Here is an 18,850-nt window from a genome sequence, read left to right on the forward strand (position 1 = left end):
CGACAGTGTATCACACAGAAGTAACAACAATACATTCATTCGGCCAATCTACCCACTGATTGAAGAATGTGACTGGATTAATTTTGCAAGCCTGCGTGAGAATTAGCAAGTATTGTGGAAGCCGTCAGCCATGACAGTGTCGCACGTCGCAATCTCACTGGAACATGTATATTCCGCGCTTGATTGCCTGCTTGCGTTTATTACAGATATCCGTCCGCAGTTGTTCCCACGATATAGTCCCGCTGCACGAACGTAATCCCTCTGATAAGTGATTGTTAATCACATGTAATGTCAAGCGGCGGTTAATTACCAACGATTTTGGGATAATTAAGATGTTTACATGTGATCTATTGCTTGTGAGTTTGTGTACAGGTACTTGACAACGTCAACAAAGGAGTGCGGGTCGTAAATGCACGGATATGTTGTGTGTGACGAAGAAGCCAAGACCGAGTCATTGTCTCTGTACATGCTCCTGTGTGTATAATAACAATAATAATGATGATGATGATGATGATGATAATGGCACAGACTCAGTTTTTCAAGGAGAGGCTTTCTGAACGACCACTGCATCGAATTAATGTGCAGTGTGTTGAGAAGATCAGCAATCCTGCAGAGTCCTTCGTTTGTTCAACACATTGTCAGCGGATGCCCAGCTTTGGCACAAACACAGTATCTTAAACGACATGATGGTGTAGCTCGATCATTTTTTACCGTCTTCGCCATACTTGTGGTTTTGACACAGAGGTCCACCCATGGTACGACCCGGAATATGTAGAGGGCGTCATGGAAAATGATATATACAAAATTCTTTGGAATAGGCCCATTTACAGCCTTAGACGTATCCAGGCCAACAAACTTGATCTTGACCTTTTTGATAAATCCAATGAAATCATTTATATCATTGAATTTTATGTCCCCTTTGACACTAATGTGATTGACAAGTTTGAGAAAAAATATGACAAATATGCGGACCTCGCTTTCGAAATGTCACGCTTGCAAGCACCAAATTGTTCGACTCCCCATTGTCCTCAGTGCCTTAGGTTTGGTACCTCCTAATATGTTGACTGACATTGGTGGGAGAGTACCCGGCTTTGCTACCAGGAATACAGCCCTTCTGACAATCTGAGTAATGCAGAAGGCTGCAGTGTTGGGGGGTCTTCACATTCTCCGAAAAGTTCTGGGTGGGTTTGACTAGGCAGCGCTTCCTGTGAGAAGTCCCATTCGCTGTCTGGGCTGCGTGTAGAGGAGGTAAAGGCCCTGAGCTGATGACGGGACTTATCAGCCTGTCTGTGCCAGGATCGCCCAAATCCTCTTTGCTGCATTTTATATTTTAATCTGTGAATAATAATAAACAAATGTCTGTTAAATTATTTTCGGACATGTCCATCAATATCTGGTGTGTCCCCTCACACCCTTCACAGGACGCCTAGTTGAAATTCGCTTTCCTGTTATTGTACGGACTTCTCTATTTATAATCGGGGCAGATTTCCGTCTTGTGCAATTCATGTTATGAGATGATATTGTCTGGGTGTGGTTTCTTTAGGCCTGCCACGCCCAGATCTCATGGTAACCACCGCCGTTGGACGGTACTTGTTCCCCGGCCGCGAAATTGCCTTTTTGTCTGTTAATTGAGATTCTGTCTCTGGTCATTTTTAAGTGTTTGCTCAGCACAATTGTTTTGTTTCTTGTTTTGTTCGGTGTTAAGGCCGCACGGTGGGATACGATGACATCTATCAACCAAGTCGGCGAACCGGAACACGCGATCCCGTCAGTCGCCTCTTACTTCTTGTAGTTGTTGGATGTAATAGGACGTATCTTTCCATGAAGTAAGTCACGATGGGATGACTATATGGCAGTATCTATCCCTGTAGCACAAGATGGAAAATCACTGAAGTGGAGGGGGCACGGGGGACCCAGTCGTCTAAGGCGCCGTGATTCGCTGTGCAGAGTTGCGTCCCTTGGACACGCCAGAAATCTATGATTGTGGGTTCGAATCCCGGTTGGCCCCGATTATGTTTCTAGGTTTGTCAGCACCATACCCGTGCTCGTGGGTTTCATCGAAGTGGTAAACGTCTGAGACCTGCATCACTTCGGGCTTTCCTCCCACATTAAGCTGACACGCCGTGATATAACTGGAATACTGTTAAAAGCGGCGTTAAACCCAACTCACTCACTCACTCCATGAAGTAATGAAGTTAGCACGCAACACATGCCCGTGGTAGCAGCTGTGTGAAGCTGCTGGTACTAGTCCGGTCTCTTTTCGGTTTGATAGTGCTGGATTATCCACCGAAACATATTTCACTGGGCGTAACAGGCAAAACAACAGTGAAAACTACATTAATGGATCAATGAAAATCAGTGATGACACCATGTGTTCGCGAAAAGAGTTAGCGCGTCCACCTTTCGTGTAGAGAATGGGAATTCTCTGGAGTCGTATTTATGACGTAGCTTAGGTCATCCAGCCCTCGGGTATCTCTCACTGACTACCTTTAACAGAACGTGAGACTCACATTTAGTTATTGTCGTTGAGTCAATGGATATTCGTGAAGTATATATTAGTTTTCATCCAAGGATGGTGTGACTGTATAATGTATACTGTTGCTGTTCTATATTCAACTCACTCGGTCACGACTATCATCGCTGTCTATTGACTACAGAGTCTGCCATATGTTACATCGGAGCTGTGTTAACTGCGTTATTGGGCGTTGTCAGGGTAAATTATACCTGCCTTTGGTGACACGTTGCCAAGTGTATTATATACTCAGTTTTAATTGCACAGTCGTGTTTAGGGGTTAAATAAAGTATGTGTATGCAGTTAGTTATATACATGACTGTACACTCAGCACTGAAAGACCTCCGTTTTGTGAGCTCCACTGAAAGACCTCCGTTTTTTTTAGTTCCACTGAAAGACCTCCGTTTTTTTTAGTTCCACTGAAAGACCCTCGTGTTTTTAGTTCCACTCAAAGACCTCCGTTTTAATTAGTTCCAATAATAATAATTTTCACCAATGTCACATTGTCCTTTTGGCAAAATCAAAAAAGGGAATCAGACTTTTACTTGAAATTGTGTCTTCCGGGAGATAATATTCTTCAAACACATGTTGAAACGTTACATTACACAAAGCAAAAACCATAAAACCTAAAACCACAACCACAGGTTCCTGCCACACCTAAGGGACGCAACTCAATGTTTTTCGTCGCCTTATGCCGACACTAACCCAGCCATCTCATGTTTGAGATTTGGTCTTGACTCTCGTCACGCATCTCGCAAGTCAGATTTTTATATTGGAAGAAGAGTGAGTGAGTATGGTTTTTACGCTGCTTTTTGCAATATTCCAGCAATATCACGGCGGGGGACACCAGAAATAGGCTTCACACATTGTACCCATGTCGGGAATCAAACCCGGGTCTTCGGCGTGACGAGCGAACGCTTTAACCACTAGGCTACCCGACTGCCCCTATTAGAAGAAGACGTTTATTCGGTATCAAAGGCCGCATGGCCAAGAGTACAATAATTGAGATATACGTTTGCACATGGACAGGTGGGACGACTATTATACTATCTCAATACAATATTTATGATACATTATACAGGCAGATTTATTTTAAAAAATATAGCAATATATGTAATTAGCTTAACATTTTTCGTTGCTACTAGTTGATTAAATTTTGCTTGTGATGGATACTGGTAATGGTAGTTTGGGATGTAGAGCTTTCTGATTTCCATATAAAATGGAAAAAGCTAAAAGGTAATGTTTTTCATCTTCAGTTATATTATGATTACATTTTTTACACTTAAGTAAATCAGTATTGACTTTGTCAATGTAACGAAAACATTTGTTTTGGCTTAAACGTCGGAATTTAAATAATATGCGGATAAGATCCTTGTTTGGACATAACTCCATAATATATTTCTCTGGTTCGAGTACAGACTTATATCTAGAATAATGTTTAAAAAAAGATGAAGAAATAATTGAAGAAATAATTTTAGCATGCCAATTCTGAATCTCTGTCTTAATTTACATCTTTGTTTAAATTATTGTATAAGATTTGATATGCTACAACTCCTGTTCGATCGAAACATACGTAAATCCAGTTTTTAATAGCAGCAAACGAAAATGCGTTTTACACGCCTTTGACCAAATTAATCTGGAAGTGAAGACAATTCCAAGATATTTTTGTGGGATACTTCTTTCATAAAATTATGTTTCCCATCAAAAGTCCATTTTTCTGTATTTCTTAGGTATCCGCGATTTCTGAAAACAACAATACATGACTTCTTTAGGTTAACTTTGTAAGGTCTTCAGGCCCACAAAACATGCAACAGAGAGGTACGAACGTTTAACACAAGACGTTCAATTGACAAGGACAACAACGAGACTGATTTCAATCCCGCGTCTCAGTCTGATTCCACGTGCAGGCACAAAATACTGTTGGGGACCGTTGCGTTTGGGCGAAGCTGTCTAACACCGGAACAACCTCAGAACTTCCAGGCCCCATTTGTTACAATAACCTTTCAACAGATCAAGTTTTCTTTGTAGGCCTATTACAGTGTCATCACTCAATGTTACGCCATCTGCAAATAATAGCAGTATGATATCGTTTAGTATTTATCTGACTTTATCTATCAACCTAGACATGTCTCAAGCATCGTGCACCATCCTTCCGACTCCGACATGATAGTAATTAAATGGCACGTCAAGTTTGACAGGAGGACACATGCGTGACGTTCGACTCTGTCACTAATGGTGCTGTGTTTCTTTGCGACTGACATATATGATTGAAACTAAGTTGCGCTGCACGATTCTATTAAATATTGAAACAAGCGAGTCACATACATGCACACATAGATCACGTTTGGCTGAGCGCATGTACAAGGTCGTGTCATATTATGAGGGTAACGGTATTTTTCAGGGCATTATCATCTGCAGAAGCCCGAGATCTTCCGACGGAGGGCAGATGGAAAGACCGAGGGCTTCTGCAAATGATACTGCCCTGAAAAAGGGTTACCGTTATTATAGCCAAAATGGATAGAATAAAAATAAACATTTACTGCAGTCAACTTTCAACGAATGTCACACTCTCCTACCCAGAGTTCCTAACAACAGGCGTGATAATGGCCCGTCGTCAAACTATTGCTCACACATCCACACAACCCACCATCCAAACTCACTCACTCAACCACCACCCACCCAGCCATTCAGCCACCAAAACTCACTCACTCACTCACTCACTCACCCGGGGGTGGTGGGGTAGCCCACTGGTTAAAGTGTTCGCACGTCACACCGAAGACCCGGGTTCGATTACCCGCATGGTTACAATGTGTGAAACTAATGTCTGGTGTCCCCCGCCGTGATATTGTTGGAATATTGATAAAAGCGCTTGGTGACTTGGTTGAATATGTGTCGTACCCCGATAAAGTGCGACGTTGACCATTTTGCCAACCCCTGGTTTGTCTGATCCAGACCATTTCTGATGTCCCACGCCGTGATATTGCTGGAATATTTCTAAAACAGGCGTAAAATCATACTCACTCATCACACATCCCACACAACACACCAATCACTCACACATCAATAAACCACTCTCAGGCACTCGCAAGATCACTCGATCACTCACTATGTCAATCAATCAAACAATCGCGTGGATATTTCTATGTGGTGTATAACATGACCTCGTGTGTCGGAACAAGAGGAAAACACAACGCCGAGGTCGGCGCGGGGACCTGTTCCCGGATGATGGATGTCGGTGAGACAGTCCTCCGACAGAGACCATCGCATCTCTGATCCATCTCCTCCCACACGCTGTCGTAGATTACCATACTTAACACCTGTGTCTATGTATACCTAGCGATACACACTGGGTCACACACACACACACACACACACACACACACACACACACACACACACACACACACACACACACACACACACACACACACACACACACTGATGCAAACTACTCGCACGAAGTGTGCACATGTATTTGGAAGCAGGAGCGTTCATTTGACAGGTGCATTCCTGGATAACAGTTTGTAATAATAGAACTTATTAATTAGGATCACTGATTAATCAACCATTTTTTCAGATATGAATCACTTACTTTAGTAAATATATGTTTAGCTTAATATTTACTTATGAAGGAACTGTGGGGTAGCCCACTGGTTAAAGTGTTCGCTCGGCACGCCGAACACCCAGGTTCGAATCCCCTCATGGGTACAATGTGTGAAGCCCATTTCTGGTGTCCCCCGCCGTGATATTGCTGGAATATTGCTGAAAGGGCTTAGTGACTGGGTTGAAGGCATGTCATCGTACCCCGAAAAAGTGCGACTTTGCCCATTATGTCAGTCACTGGTTTGTATCGGCTAGACTTGAGTATTTACAGGCTCACTGTACGACTGCCACTACTACTGCTACTACTACTACTACTACTACTACTACTACTACTACTACTGCTACTACTACTGCAACTACTGTCACTACTGTCACTACTGCCACTACTCTCAGTACAACTACTGGAACCCCACTACTACTACTACTACTACTACTACTAACACTGCCACCAACACTGCCACTACCACTACTACCAACACTGCCTGACCCGTGAAGATCCAGGGTAGAATAGGTCCTCAGCAACCCATGCTTGCCGTAAAAGGCGACTATGCTTGTCGTAAGAGGCGACTTTGCTTGTCGTTAGAGGCGACAAACGGGATCGGGTGGTCAGGCTCGCTTACATTATGATGTATGTCATCGTTTCCTCATGTCATGCTCATGACGTCAATCACTGGATTGTCTGGTCCAGACTCGATTGTTTACAGACTGCCGTCATACAGCTGTAATCTTGCTGAATGTGGCGCTAAACAACAAACAATCAAACAAAACAAACAAACCAACTCTGCCATTTCTACTACTACTACTACTACTACTACTACTACTACTACTACTACAGCTAAATCTATCACTGCCATTTTAGCACGACCTGTTCAGATCAGCATGGTATGTATGTTATGTGTACGCGTGTGTCTGTGCGGTAATCGATGAGCGGAAACCAAGCACCAAAAACTGACAGAACGTGACCATCACGCGTGTCCGCCTCCTGATGGACCCTAATCTGACACGAGTTGTCGACCCTTGTAAAGGATATATTTTCCCCTGCAACATATGTGGTAATTACAATGACGGGCTAAAATACCGAGTATGTTTTTCCGGTAATTGAAAATTGAAAGAACTGTTGTTGATTATGGCCATTTAACCATCACTCCTTCCTGCATTAGTTGGCTTGGTGATTTAGGTCCCCTGTATACCTTCTATATCATCAGACCGCCTCCGTGGTCTAGTGGTAGAGCGTCCGCCCGGAAAGCAGCGAAAGGTCCGGGGTTCGATCCCCGGCCTCGTCATACGTTAAAATATGGTACTTGTTGTTACCTGCGCTTGGCATTAAGGGGCTAAAACAAGGACTGGTTGGCTCGGAGTCAGTATACTGTGTCTAAGTGGGGTGTTCATGTTAAACTGCAGCATGGTATCTCAGTGAGCTAGCACTATAAATCGGCATTAGTCCGGACTAGTACAAGCAGCCACACAAACACACACACGTGCATGCACGTCGCTATATAAGTGCAATAATCTTGGACGCGACGTTAAACCCGATTTCACCTCACCTCACCTTGGTGATTTTGTGTAAAAGTAAATTTGTTCAATGATACATGATTGAATGTGCAACCACATGACCCCTACCATGTTTAAAAAGTAAATTTGTGCCGAAAAGAACAAAGTTATTTGTTTTCAAGGATAAGATATCTACAATATCCATCAGCAGTTTTCTACTATTCAAATCTATTATTTTGTAATTCTTATAGTTATATTTTTCAACATGATACCATGTAGAAGCATTCTATGTGTGTGTGTGTGCTAGCTACGCGCTGATACCATTAATGTTTTGGACCCGTGAAGACCCGGGGTAGAATAGGTCTTCAGCAACCCATGCTTGCCGTAAAAGGCGACTATGCTTGTCGTAAAAGGCGACTAACGGGATCGGGTGGTCAGGCTCGCTGACTTGGGTTATACATGCCATCAATCCCAATTGCGTGGATCGATGCTCATGATATTAATCACTGGATTGTCTGGTCAAGACTCGATTATTTACAGATCGCCGTCATGTAGCTAGAATATTGCTGAGTGCGGCGTTAAACAACAAACCAACCAACCAACCAACCAACATTAATATTTTGGATATAACATCGCTTACTTAAGATATTTTCAGTTGAAAATCAAACATATGGTAAAATCAACTGGGGGGTATAGTTTTTTTGCCAATCTGTATTATGACAGTGTTGAGTGGTATTTAGGAGCTGAAGAATAAATAAAAACAAAGTTGACTGATAGCTAACGGCGTTAAACAACACATAAAAACAAAAAAACAACAACAAAAAAACAATGAAATGAAGAGCCGAACATGTCTTCATTTTTCAGGACGTCCATTGTGTTCAGCGAGCAATTTATTTTATTTGTAAAAGTATTAGAAAGTAAAATAAATTGTGAAAAACTCCTAAACGGTCGGTCTCCAAGTAGGTTGTCAGAATATAAAAGCTCAAGCCGATGTGTTGTCGAGCGGCTATATTTAGCAGTGCATGCGTGGGGTGCGGTGCGGTGCGGTGGGGTAGCCTTGTGGTTAAAGCGTTCGCTCGTTAGGGACTCGGGTTGGATTCCCTACATGGGTACAATAAAATGTTTGAGGTCTATTCCTGGTGTCCCGCCGTCATATTACGAGAGTATTGCTAATGCAGCGTAAAACCATAGTATAACCACTCACTGGATGCATGGGTTTAACCAAACTGATAAACGTCTGAGACCTGCATCACTTCGGGATTTCCTCCCACATAAGCTGCGGGATATAACTGGGATGCTGTTAAAGCAGCGTTAAACCCACTCTTTCAACAACCACCCCCCCCCCCCCCCCCCCCCCACACACACACACACACACACACACACACACACCTCCCCCCGCCCTGCCCCAACCCAACCCTCCCACTCTTCTTTGCCGTCATATAGCTGGAATATTGCTGAATGCGGCGTTAAACAACAAACAAACAAACACTCTTCGCACGGCTATGCCACCACGATGTACGTGGTGATATGAGATGCGACCGTAAAATCCTTTAAATGTTCACGTTGTACGCCACATTCCGCCACAGGAGACTTCACGTTACTTGTGGCCTTGCCCTGATTCTGACCGGTTGAACGAATTCCTTCATGCTGAGTCAATATTGATTATATATCATATTAAACACCACCTCTGTACAAATTAAGACAGTTCATTTAAGAATTGACGTACATGTAGTAAGTTTTTTATCGTTTAAGGAGGTAAAAACTAATGTGGACACTGTGTGAATCCGCGTAGCGTTGCGGATGTTAGCAAACTGTGCACACCAGTTTTATCGTTTATACCTCCACTAAAAAAGAAGGCTATGAAAGTCAGTTCTTTAAATAAATGTCAATAATGATAAAATCCCTGACTGTATTTATTCTGTACAAAACAACAACCTGTAGACAGCAGTACGAAAACCTTGACCTCGGTCAGTGTAATAATGTGACACAAGCCCCGCCCACTATATTAACCAATCAGGAAATTGCAGTCTATTAATGGGCGTGGCCTAATTGATTGTTTTTGGTGAGCCAATCAAATTAAGATGGAATCACTTGTAATATATGTATTACAATATGACAGTATTTGTGAACATTTTGTGATAAATACTCTTGTTGCTTTCAGCGCACAGTGTCTTGAATTTGTCAATACACGAAGGATTATGGGTGAACTGCACACATTCCTCCAATGCAACATCACAAGATTTTATATGCAATGCAACGAGCGGAAGAGGTGAGTTTGTTTCAATATTACCCTTACATAGGGCACGGTAATAGGGAACATTAATTTAACTGATTATTACTGATTTTTATTATGATGTGTTTCATTGTTTTTATTGTTTGAGAAGAGGCCCATATCTAAGTGACGTCATAATTGAAGATGACGTTTGGTGTGACGTCGTTCCGACAATAGAGGAACAACTGCCTTGATATCTTGATGTCTTGATGAGTTTAGGGCGTTGGGGAAGCCTGATGGTTAACCCTCTGGAAGCCGAGTTTTTTTCTGACGCACATTTTCCTAAGATCTGAAAAGTAAAGGCGCTTGTATTTGCGTATTTACTAAAACATCCTGAACGATTCTAGGGTTATCGGAAACGTTTTGGAATGATCATTGGTGATTTAATAGTGTGTGAGTGAGTGAGTGAGTGAGTATGGTTTTACGCCGCTTTTAGGAATATTCCAGCAATATCACGGCGGGGGGACACCAGAAATGGGCTTCACACATTGTACCCATGTCGGGAATCGAACCCAGGTCTTCGGCGTGGCGAGCGAACGCTTTAACCACTAGGCTACCCGACCGCCCCGGTGATTTAATAAAAGACAGATACACGTGAACACTAATATGCTATTTGTGAAAATCATTTCTCCTAATAAATATCCGAAATGTAGATTTTTTAAAATGCTGTAAATAACGCCGTGAATGGTTATTTAGTAATGTGTAAAAAATGGCGACATTTACGATGTACCTAATTTTCAGAGGTCATTTTCAGTAATGTTGCTATGCCTAAAATGGCAGTGGATGAGATCAGGGAACACAGAATTTCCCACAAAATTCAAAACTGTGAAGTATATTTGTGTGCGTGATATATGTTGAATTTTTTTCGACTTCAAAGTGAGGGTTGAAGAGCAGGAATAAAAATACCCCCCTGGCATCCAGTGGGTAAAGCGTTCACTCGTCACGCCGAAGACCCGGGTTTGATTCCTCACATGGGTACAATGTGTGAAGCCCAATTTTCATGTCTCCCCTGCCGTGATATTGCTGGAAAAGTGCGGCGTAAAACCACACTCACTCACTGTTCCGGGCGAGTAAACATCCTCTGCGCCGTTAAATGTGACGGATCTCGGCTGACTGAAGTACCTGAAACAGACATAAAATATTCACGTAAATCCATTCCACTCTCTCGACAACAACCGTCTTCTGTGAAAGCACCGTTTATCCAGACCGTAACGTTCCCATTGATTTGTATGTGTCCGGATTAACGAGCTTTATAAAGCGAACAATCGGTGACATGAAGGCGCTCCAACAGAACCGTCCGCCGGACAAACCAAGTTTCGTTGTGAAGAAATATTCGTTGATCCGAATGTTTTTTCCCACTAAAATATGGGTGCAATTCATTGATACCACGTGGATATCTTTGTTTGTTTGTTGTTTAACGCACACTCAGCAATATTCCAGCTGTAAGACAATCCAGTGATTGACATTGTGAACATCGGTCCACGCAATTGGGATACGATGACATGCATGAACCAAGTCAGCGATCCTGACCACCCGATCCCGTTTATCGCTACCTGCAACAAGCATGGGTTGATGAAGACCAATTCTAACCCGGATATTTATATCTTCAACTTGCTTGTAGTCACACATGTTAGGAATGGACGTAGCTAGTTGTTATATCCGTTTGTCTTTGCGTGCTTGTCCTGCATATTCGGCGTTTAACAAGCCAGGACGATCCTGACTTGCCCATGGGAGGGTTTATGTGCTGTGATTGGTTATTTAACTGTCGTGATAATAGAAAATCAATACTATCTGTGTCATGGAGGTCAACGTCGTGCATCAAGTTCACAAGAGGTGATGTCTGATCAATACATCCTGTTGGTAATACAGGTTTCAGTGCCCCATGAGTGTCTAGCCATGTATACTTTGGGTAGAGTAGGTTTCAGTGCCCCATGAGTGTCTAGCCATGTATACTTTGGGTAGAGTAGGTTTCAGGTCCCCATGAGTGTCTAGACATGTGTATTCTGAGTTGAGTAGGTTTCAGTGCCCTATGAGTGTCTAGCCATGTGTAATCTGGGTAGAGTAGGTTTCAGCGCCCCATGAGTGTCTAGCCATGTGTAATCTGGGTAGAGTAGGTTTCAGTGCCCTAAGAGTGTCTAGCCATGTGTATTCTGAGTTGAGTAGGTTTCAGTGCCCTATGAGTGTCTAGCCATGTGTATTCTGAGTTGAGTAGGTTTCAGTGCCCTATGAGTGTCTAGCCATGTGTAATCTGGGAAGAGTAGGTTTCAGTGCCCCATGAGTGTCTAGACATGTGTATTCTGAGTTGAGTAGGTTTCAGTGCCCTATGAGTGTCTAGCCATGTGCATTCTGAGTTGAGTAGGTTTCAGTGCCCCATGAGTGTCTAGCCATGTGTTTTCTGGGTAGAGTAGGTTTCAGTGCCCCATGAGTGTCTAGCCATGTGTATTCTTGGTAGAGTAGGTTTCAGTGCCCCATGAGTGTCTAGACATGTGTATTCTGAGTTGAGTAGGTTTCAGTGCCCCATGAGTGTCTAGCCATGTACATTCTGAGTTAAGTAGGTTTCAGTGCCCCATGAGTGTCTAGCCATGTGTATTCTGGGTAGAGTAGGTTTCAGTGCCCCATGAGTGTCTAGCCCTGTGTATTCTGAGTTGAGTAGGTTTCATTGCCCCATGAGTGTCTAGCCATGTGCATTCTGAGTTGAGTAGGTTTCAGTGCCCCATGAGTGTCTAGCCATGTGTATTCTGGGTAGAGTAGGTTTCAGTGCCCCATGAGTGTCTAGCCATGTGTATTCTGGGTAGAGTAGGTTTCAGTGCCTCATGAGTGTCTAGCCATGTGTATTCTGGGTAGAGTAGGTTTCAGTGCCCCATGAGTGTCTAGCCATGTGTATTCTGGGTAGAGTAGGTTTCAGTGCCCCATGAGTGTCTAGCCATGTGTATTCTGGGTAGAGTAGGTTTCAGTGCCTCATGAGTGTCTAGACATGTGTATTCTGAGTTGAGTAGGTTTCAGTGCCCCATGAGTGTCTAACCATGTGTATTCTGGGTAGAGTAGGTTTCAGTGCCTCATGAGTGTCTAGCCATGTGCATTCTGGGTAGAGTAGGTTTCAGTGCCTCATGAGTGTCTAGCCATGTGTATTCTGGGTAGAGTAGGTTTCAGTGCCTCATGAGTGTCTAGACATGTGTATTCTGAGTTGAGTAGGTTTCAGTGCCCCATGAGTGTCTAGCCATGTGTATTCTTGGTAGAGTAGGTTTCAGTGCCTCATGAGTGTCTAGCCATGTGTATTCTGGGTAGAGTAGGTTTCAGTGCCCCATGAGTGTCTAGCCATGTGTATTCTGGGTAGAGTAGGTTTCAGTGCCCCATGAGTGTCTAGCCATGTGTATTCTGGGTAGAGTAGGTTTCAGTGCCCCATGAGTGTCTAGCCATGTGTATTCTGAGTTGAGTAGGTTTCAGTGCCCCATGAGTGTCTAGCCATGTGTATTCTGGGTAGAGTAGGTTTCAGTGCCTCATGAGTGTCTAGCCATATGTATTCTGGGTAGAGTAGGTTTCAGTGCCCTATGAGTGTCTAGCCATGTGTATTCTGAGTTGAGTAGGTTTCAGTGCCTCATGAGTGTCTAGACATGTGTATTCTGAGTTGAGTAGGTTTCAGTGCCCCATGAGTGTCTACCCATGTGTATTCTGGGTAGAGTAGGTTTCAGTGCCCTATGAGTGTCTAGCCATGTGTATTCTGGGTAGAGTAGGTTTCAGTGCCCCATGAGTGTCTAGACATGTGTATTCTGAGTTGAGTAGGTTTCAGTGCCCCATGAGTGTCTAGCCATGTGTATTCTGGGTAGAGTAGGTTTCAGTGCCTCATGAGTGTCTAGCCATGTGTATTCTGGGTAGAGTAGGTTTCAGTGCCCTATGAGTGTCTAGCCATGTGTATTCTGGGTAGAGTAGGTTTCAGTGCCCCATGAGTGTCTAGACATGTGTATTCTTGGTAGAGTAGGTTTCATTGCCCCAAGAGTGTCTAGCCATGTGTATTCTGGGAAGACCCAGGTTCGATTCCCCACATGGGTGCAATGTGTGAAGCTCACTTCTGGTGCCGCCGTGACATTGTTGGAATATTGCAAAAAGGGGCATAAAACCATCCTCACTGTCATGGTAGATTGTAGTGTCAATGAGATTGGCGTCCACTGTTGCCATCAGAAGATCTGGCATTCAGGTTCAGTGACTTGGCTGGCCATGTATCATTGTACACTGACAGCGAGTGACGCTGGCAATGCGGCCAACTCCTGATCCCTCGGACACAGACAAAAACAACTCATCAGTAATACTGACATTATCAGTCATCGTCATGAAACCAAGCACATCCCCAAACACAAGCCCGCTATCTCATGCATTTATTCATGCATTTATTCATGCACATTGAGTTGATATTTCCCAACTGGCCCGTACAAATGTTTCCAAGTTTCTGCAATATCGCGAGGAATCAGTGTTTATTTTCCACTTGGTAATATAATATACAGCTCAAAAGAAGTTAAAGAACACCCGATTTGTTCAGAAGACTGTAGTTAATCTGTCATAACTGGCGGCTACTGCAGCACATCCTAATTGTGGGTGTTCTTTAACTTGTTTTTGGTAGTATATATATATCCCCGGCAACCCATGGATGTCGTCAGTCTGTCCGACAAAAAAGATATTTCACACCACATGAGGTACTATAAAATACATGTGCCCGAATGACGGTATTTTGCTGTATGACTTCTGCGTGGTGATTTGGCTCAGTTAAGCTACCTCTGATGGCCAAACACTGTTTGACCCTCTTCTGATGGCCCCACACTGTTTGTCTCTCCTCTGATGGCCCCACACTGTTTGACCCTCCCCTGATGGCCCCAGACTGTTTGACCCTCCCCTGATGGCCCCACACTGTTTGACCCTCCTCTGATGGCCCCACACTGTTTGACCCACCTCTGATGGCCCCACACTGTTTGACCCTCCCCTGATGGCCCCACACTGTTTGACCCTCCTCTGATGGCCCAACACTGTTTGACCCTCCTGTGATGGCCCAACACTGTTTGACCCTCCTCTGATGGCCCCACACTGTTTGACCCTCCTCTGATGGCCAAACACTGTTTGACACAGCTCTGATGGCTCCACACTGTTTGACACAACTCTGATGGCCCAACACTGTTTGACCCTCCTCTGCTAGCTCTACACTGTTTTACCCTCCCCTGATGGCCCCACACTGTTTGACACAGCTCTGATGGCTCCACACTGTTTGACCCTCCTGTGATGGCCCAACACTGTTTGACCCTCCTCTGATGGCCCCACACTGTTTGACCCTCCTCTGATGGCCCCACACTGTTTGACACAGCTCTGATGGCTCCACACTGTTTGACACAACTCTGATGGCCCCACACTGTTTGACCCTCCTCTGCTAGCTCTACACTGTTTTACCCTCCCCTGATGGCCCCACACTGTTTGACCCTCCTCTGATGGCCCCACACTGTTTGACACACCTCTGATGGCCCCACACTGTTTGACCCTCCTCTGATGGCCCCACACTGTTTGACCCTCCCCTGATGGCCCCACACTGTTTGACCCTCCCCTGATGGCCCCACACTGTTTGACCCTCATCTGATGGCCCCACACTGTTTGACCCTCCTCTGATGGCCCCACACTGTTTGACCCTCCCCTGATGGCCCCACACTGTTTGACCCTCCTCTGATGGCCCAACACTGTTTGACCCTCCTGTGATGGCTCAACACTGTTTGACCCTCCTCTGATGGCCCCACACTGTTTGACCCTCCTCTGATGGCCCCACACTGTTTGACACAGCTCTGATGGCTCCACACTGTTTGACACAACTCTGATGGCCCAACACTGTTTGACCCTCCTCTGCTAGCTCTACACTGTTTTACCCTCCCCTGATGGCCCAACACTGTTTGACCCTCCTCTGATGGCCCAACACTGTTTGACCCTCCTCTGATGGCCCCACACTGTTTGACCCTCCTCTGATGGCCCCACACTGTTTGACACAACTCTGATGGCCCCACACTGTTTGACCCTCCTCTGCTAGCTCTACACTGTTTTACCCTCCCCTGATGGCCCCACACTGTTTGACCCTCCTCTGATGGCCCCACACTGTTTGACACACCTCTGATGGCCCCACACTGTTTGACCCTCCTGTGATGGCCCCACACTGTTTGACCCTCCTCTGATGGCCCAACACTGTTTGACACACCTCTGATGGCCCCACACTGTCTGACCCTCATCTGATGGCCCCACACTGTTTGACCCTCCACTGATGGCTCCACACTGTTTGACCCTCCTCTGATGGCTCCACACTGTTTGACCCTCATCTAATGGCCCCACACTGTTTGACCCTCCACTGATGGCTCCACACTGTTTGACCCTCCTCTGATGGCTCCACACTGTTTGACACACCTCTGATGGCCCCACACTGTTTGACCCTCCTCTGATGGCCCAAACTGTTTGACCCTCCTCTGATGGCCCCACACTGTTTGACTCTCCACTGATGGCTCCAGCCTGTTTGACCCTCTTCTGATGGCTCCACACTGTTTGACAGAACTCTGATGGCCCCACACTGTTTGCTCCGCCTCTAATGGCTCCACATTTTGCCCCGTCTCTGATTGACCCACACTGTTTGACCCGCCTCTGATGGCACCACACTGTTTGCCCCCACCTCAGTTGGCTGCACACGGTTTGTCCCACCTCTAATGGTCCCATACAATTTGACTCACCTCTGCCTGCTCAATAATGTTTGCCCCATCTCCGATGGCTCCATACTGTTGGACCCACCTGAACACTCCACATTATTTGTCCCACCTCTGACGGCTCCATACTGATTGTCCTACCTCTAATGGTCCCATACTATTTGACCCACCTCTGCCGGCTCCGTACTGTTTGCCCCACCTCTGATGGCTCCACATTATTTGCCCCAACTCTGCCGGCTCCACACTGTTTGCCCCACCTCTGCCGGCTCCATACTGTTTGCCCCACCTCTGATGGCTCCACATTATTTGCCTCAACTCTGCCGGCTCCACACTGTCCCATCTCTGATGGCTCCATACTGTTTGCCCCATCTCTGATGGCTCCATACTGTTTGCCCCATCTCTGATGGCTCCACATTATTTGCCCCACCTCTGCTGGTTTTACACTGTTTGCCCCACCTTTGATGCAGACAGCAGACAGCAGGCCCTCGTGACATACCATTGGCGATAAGGTGATACCTCATCAAATCACTAATTCACTGCTAATATATCAAAGCCGAAGCAGTAGACGTTTAAGAAATCGTGCAACATCAATGGAAGGTTTAATATTGATCGTGAAATTCAGGATTGTTCGTTGAAGGCGGAATTGATTTAACGCTCGAGCAAATAGCGAGTTGGTATTGTAAGGTTATAGATTTTGTATTAATCAGATAAATCATCTTTAGAACTTCGAGAAACATTCCCTCCATTGACCAAGAAGGGTTCCGCTGTTCGTCTTGTACACGAAAACTGGGTACGATGATGTAGTGTACAACCTTATTCAATTCACAGAGAACATTTATTTTTGCGCTTTCATTACAAGAAAATGAACAGTATACATTTCTCAAAGTAAAATCGATTCTCTCTGTAGACAGTCTATGGACGAAAGCATGATCGCAAAATCCGGAAGTTTTGCAACAATCCACAGAGCCAGTGTGTCTACCATGGTGGCGTCTTTATTAATACACAGACTAAATGATCAATAACGTTACTCTTCTGACGAATGTCGTATCTATTGTGGTCTTATTGGTATGCGTACATGCGCCATTATCTAATTCTATGCAGAGCGAGCGTGGTTTCTATTCATTAGATGCTTAGATACAATCCGAAGCAGACACACATTGACCTCGGCTCAGAAATGTCTTGTTTCCCGTGGGCACATCTGATAATATCCACGTAAATAATTGACGCCAAGCCTACCCAGAGAAGTTGCAACCCAACGCGACTCGGCTACTGTGTGACAGGCAGGCAATCAATGCTGCCTCATTCAAGCACCGGATTCAAACGAATTGCCAGAGATTGGGATGCTACAGCCAGGCTCCGCAGCGACATCAGTTAACAGCCGTGGCGTGAGCGGGTACCAGAGCAGGGGGACTTGTGTTCAGGGTCGCGAGGTATTTGAGGAGAAGCACCTCAATCGTCCACAGGTGGAATTGGAACACTATGACAGCCACGGTCTGACCTTTCTGTTGTCCACTTGCATCACGAACACCAGTGTCGCAGAATAGCATGTGTCAGTGTTGGCTCTAACAGTTTCAGTTGAACATGAAAAATTTCCTTAAATTCAAGACTCGCCAAAACAGTGCGGACCTTCGAAAATTTGGGGAGGAGTACTATTTGAGAGAAGCAAAGCTTTGGAGACCTTTCCGTCTGTTCGGGGTATTTGCTACAGTGTCCGCCATGGCTTTCATTCTTGCGGCGATCCTCAGCTCTCACTGGATTGCGGGTAAAGGTAAGTCTATTTTAACAATTATTCCTTAATTATTTTAGTGCAAACTAAAACTGCAGTTTTATTGTGATGTAATAATTCGAAAAAAATCGTTTGGTTGAAAATCTGTCGTAGGATAACACTGAAAGTGTGATGGAGGGGAAAGCCTTTGTTTTGTCATAACAATCGGTCCGCGAGCCAACACGGAATGCCTCCTTCATCATCAAATCGTGCACACGGAAACCAAAGCCGGTTTTATTTTACCCCCTTGGCGTTAAGTAAGGTCGGGGGGATTGTTACCAGGTATTGACGGAACACTAATGATGTATTTGTTGCCGTGAATCTATTATAATAATGAACCGACAGACACATCTTGGATCAATACCTCGTGAACTCCACATAGTATCAGTGTTGTACGGCCTAGCTAAATCTGACTTGGGCACGGCTCTCAGCCCAACGCGGACCGAAACACCGTTGACTAAACCCCCCCAGGACCTTCTCATTAACCTACCGCTCAGGGA

General features: G+C 44.9%; 1 pseudogene; it reads left to right on the plus strand.

Moving 5' to 3' along the window:
- The window catches only part of LOC139470699 (uncharacterized), a 113,853-nt pseudogene that overhangs the window by 74,817 nt on the left and 20,186 nt on the right, over positions 1-18,850 (plus strand).

The sequence above is a fragment of the Haliotis cracherodii genome, unplaced genomic scaffold (genome assembly GCF_022045235.1).
Source record: "Haliotis cracherodii isolate W230 unplaced genomic scaffold, xgHalCrac1.p SCAF_21, whole genome shotgun sequence".
NCBI classification, from domain to species: domain Eukaryota; kingdom Metazoa; phylum Mollusca; class Gastropoda; order Lepetellida; family Haliotidae; genus Haliotis; species Haliotis cracherodii.